The sequence below is a fragment of the Rhinolophus ferrumequinum genome, chromosome 6, assembly GCF_004115265.2.
Source record: "Rhinolophus ferrumequinum isolate MPI-CBG mRhiFer1 chromosome 6, mRhiFer1_v1.p, whole genome shotgun sequence".
Taxonomy (NCBI): Eukaryota; Metazoa; Chordata; class Mammalia; order Chiroptera; family Rhinolophidae; genus Rhinolophus; species Rhinolophus ferrumequinum.
In genome coordinates, this window is record NC_046289.1 from 93246399 (window position 1) to 93251042 (window position 4644).

The following is a 4644-nucleotide window of genomic DNA, read 5'->3' on the forward strand; positions in this document are numbered from 1 at the left end:
AGGTCTCTAGTGGAAATTCTGAGCTTAAAACATTAAAACAACATGATATATTGATGATGTATTACAGAATGGTACACTTGAAACTTATGCAACTTTACTAAAGATTGTCACCCCAATAAACTTTGATTGAAAAAATAAAAATAAAAACTGGTGTTTCTTTTACTTGGGTTGGTTCTCTGCTATTCTTCCTTCAAGAAATTAGGAACACAAAAGAGAAGCAGAGAATAGCATAATTTAAGAAGCTGACCCCAAAGTAAATTCTGTCTTCCTGTGTTATTTCTCTATGGGGTTGTACTTCCTTTCAGCAACTTCTTCAAAGGGGCAGTTTATTCTGCAGTTCACTTAAGTCCACTCTGAGTGCCCTAGAAAGATTTTTCCGTCAGAGACTCTATCCAACTGGCCGCGTTCACTAGCTTAGTGGTGGTGAAGACATATTCTGAACCTCCATCTTCCAAATGGGAGAGAAATAGCAGGGCAGCAATTTCAGCAAAAGTTACACTCCCGAGGGAAAAGATCAGGGTGACTCGGTATTCTACCGGTTGACGTCTCCTTTGCAGTTCCAAGGGCAATGGCTGCTGTTCTTCAAAGTGAAGCCCTGGTCACATGCAGAGAACTTTGATACTCCACCAGGCCGGGACGGGAAAAGAGCTGGCTGCACTGAGAGGGGTGTATCCACTATACACACAGGATGTATCCGTGGGATTTTGTTCCTTTACATCATCCATCCATCCAGAGGCTAACGTTTCCCGGTCGTTGGGTAATTGTTTCTGTCTCCTGGCTGTGGCTTCAGCGGCCAGCCTTCTCCAGGTTGTGTAAGATCAATATGTGCTCATAGCCATACGTATGGAAAATTTCTCTTTGTAATAATCCAAAACTTTTTGTTTGAGTCCACTATTGCCCAGGGATTGGAGGCAAATTATTTTAGCACCTTGATCAGCGGATGCTTTTGGGTAATACAACCCTTAATGTAACTGTTGACCTTACCAGTGTCTAGTCCAGATATAAACTCTTGCTACACTGTTCAGTTATCAAAGAAGTCTTTAGAAGTTGTGACATCTTTGATTCACTCCGCAATCAAGGTGTGGTTTGCAAGTGAGCCTCTGCCCGCCTGCATGCGGGGCAACTGGGACATAGACTGTTTGATCTCCCCCACGTTAGCCTCCCAAAGCTAAGCACCGAGGCCACGGCGTTTAAGTTCTTACCTCGGATCTCAGCATACAGCTCCCATGCAGAGTTCAGCTGAAGCTTCTGGGCTTCCGAGGGAAAGTCCTTACCACCATCGCCCTTTTTCTTGGGCGCAAATTTCTCTGGAGGTAACTTCACGTAACTGTCGGGAATCCTATCCTTCTCACCAATAGTCTTGGTACGGAAGGTGGCTGGCAAGAGGCATTAATAAATCCACGTTTCGATGGAGCAACAAGAGATTATAAAAACAGGAAATATTGAATTTTGGCTTCCTGTAAACTCGCTCTTCATCGTGATCATCATATTGGTCACTGCCGGGGGCACTGTCCTTTCCCAAAGATCTGGGAGATCGTCGGGTCTAGAGCATGCAGGGTCATCAGCCCCTTGGCTGCGTGATGCAGGCTCCTCCGGTTGCTTTCCAGGTAGCACTCCGAACACACCCTCTGATTCCGCGGATAAAAGATCCCCATCAAATGGAATGAGATTTAGGCTGTAGGGCTCCCTATGAATAAAGGAGCCCCGAAACAGCCAGATCCTTTAACTGCTGTTCCCACAAGTAAGCTATGTTGTGGCCCAAACGAAATGTGGAGATCTCTTGCTGGACCACGTTTGTTCTGTCTTCACTGGGAACGTTTTCAGCAGTTATATCCATCAATTCTAGCCTGGGTCTGACAAAATAATAATGATATTGCTGACATCAGCTGCCGGCAAACGACTTCCTTTACATGTGAACATTTTTTCCACTTCATGTTCCTTTTGCAGTGAATATTGTGCCATCAGGCCAAATGGTCCGGTGACGTCTCATTCCAAACTATTGCCTTGCTTCCGGCGCACTGGTCCAGGAACTAGCGCAGCTCGGGACTCATCGCCTCACTCAGCAAATTCAAGTTCACTCGCTGGTAGGACAGGAGCTCCGCTATTTTGCTCTACCACCCCCCCTTTTTCTCTGTCCCATAATACTTTAAAACATGTATCATTTAGAGTGCTATATAAAAGAAATCATTTAAATAATGTAAATAACTTACATCTTAAATTTTGTTAATTTTATAAGGTACAATGTTATCTCATCATTTTAATGTGCATGTATTTGTTTACATGTCATATAATATTTAGATCTTTATTTTTGTGATAATAAATATTTTTCTATTTTCTTATTTTCAATGAGATTCAACATTTTGCATATATTGTATATATTTGGTTCTTCAAACATATTACTTTCCAGAAGTCATTGTAAACTGGTGTACCTTAACAGGCAGATGTGTGGTTTTTCTGCTGCATAAAAATCAATAAAGACTGCAGGGAGTGAATGCAAGAATTGGAAATGATTTAGTAAAAGGTATATTTGTGGAGGATCTGTCCTGGGATATTTGTTTTCCTTCATTCCCCCTTTTAGGAACAGTCCTTGGCAGAAAAAAATGTATTAAATTTGCTTTCAGTCATTATTTTTAATTATACAAAAGTAAATGTTCCAATGTACTTGTTTGCAAATATAAAGTGAATATAAAGTGAATTGACATTTAAGATATATCTATATCTATCTATATCTATATCTATATAGATATATATGTACTGGGGATGCCAAAAAATGTACACAAGTGGACACTTTGGTCAGCGTTGCTCAAGCAGTAGTTCACCGTCATCAGAAGTGTCTGGACGCTGATAGTAACCACTTTGAGCACCTCTTGTCATTGCAGACGTCAAACGTGACTTGTATTCATATTTTGTTATCAGTATACATTGAGTATTACAATTTTAATAGTTTTACTTTTTTCCTTTCTTAAAATGTGTATACATTTTTTGGGCACTCTTTGTGTGTAAGAATTTTTTACTTTGTAGAATGTGTATAACTAACTTGTTATTTTCTGGATTCTTGCTTTTAGTTCACTTACATTATAGTATTTTAATATATATATGAGTTAAATTTTCAGAATGCTATACCTGCTTTCTGCTATATATCCTAAATGCAAGAGACACCTTGTTCCTATTAAATAATTTGATATTATACTTCATTTATGAGGTCAGTAATCTGATTTTTTTTCTTCTTCTCTTCTTTTAACCAAGCTAATTGCTTTGCATTATGGTCAAAATTGGCACTATCAATTCCCTTTTCAGTTAGTTTCTCCTCTAATCTCTAACAATCATAGATATTGCCTTTATAAAATACAATTTCTAACTCACCTACTTTCATCACATTCAGTGCCACATAAACCAAAATATACATACTGCGTTCAACTTATAAGGATTTATTTATTTTTTAAGCTGGGAAATTATAGCAGCTATTGTCAAGCTTTACCAGTATTTGTTCAACAAATTAAATTTTTAATAAAAATCAAATATTTATGGAGTATCTAGTGAGTGAAAGAACTTTATGGATATAAAGAATTAACAAAAAGCAAATATCTGGACTCATGATGTTCACAAACACGAATAAAAACTTAAAGTGTATCAGCACTAAAAATGAGGCTAAAAGACAATTTTATGTCACTTTCCCACCTTAATATTAGAAACTTTGATTTCTACAGTGGGTTTGAGAGATTTGGTGAAATGTTGAGTTTGTGGAGAAGAGGAAAATGAGGAACCAGAGAGCATGATAATGAAGGTAATCAGTGTCTTGAAGACATTCTTAAACTCTTACAGACAGCAGATTTTTACCCCTACGTGCCCAAGCCAGGAATATTTTACCTTCTTTCTTTTTCTCCACAAATGAATCTAAGTCTATTGCTTTAAAGGATAAGAATTGTGCATAGGAATATAACATGGGATATTTTAGGTACTAGGGAACTGACAGCAGAATCAGGGGAAGGATTTATTTATTACTTCCCAACATCAGAAAATTACTCTGTGGTAGGAGATTTAAGGGAAGATGACTGGAAAAGAAGCTGTGGGAGAGAACACAATGACTGGACCAATGAGCAAAGTAAAACTGCAGGAGAAATTGTACAACTCTTCACAGGAGCAAGTACTTACAAACCTAAGTTTATATCAAGGACTAATGAATAGTCTGGTTGGGCATAAACTCTCTATCTCTTTAAAAGTGAGAAGTTGGGATGCAAGAAAGAGGGGTAAAAGCATGAGTGACAATCGAAAGACGATAAATAGCTTTCCAAATTACTCCATCATAAATACTGCTTTCAATGAGACTAATGTGAATGAACCAGATGATTTATGGGTAAAGAAATGTTGACTATAGACAGAATCCCAGGAGAATAAAATACTGAGGAGCATGAGTTTAAAAAGAAGTAAACAGATTTAATTCACACTGGTAGCCCTGATAAGCCTTCAGAAATGGGATTTTCCCACAGTTCTAATTATGAAACCATCAAGAGCCTTAAAATCCTTCCATCATTTAAAATCCTTCCAACTTTTAAATTTACCTGTTTAAAGAAAATCAGTATTTCCATGTAAATGTAAAACACAGTGACCTTGGCTTATTTGTTTTCTAAATCCATGGTGTTAATC

General features: G+C 37.9%; 1 pseudogene; it reads right to left on the reverse strand.

Annotated features, from left to right (window-relative positions):
- Nucleotides 1–362: 362 nt before the first annotated feature.
- LOC117023221 (vacuolar protein sorting-associated protein 33A-like) lies at nt 363–3406 on the reverse strand (annotated as a pseudogene).
- Nucleotides 3407–4644: the final 1238 nt, after the last annotated feature.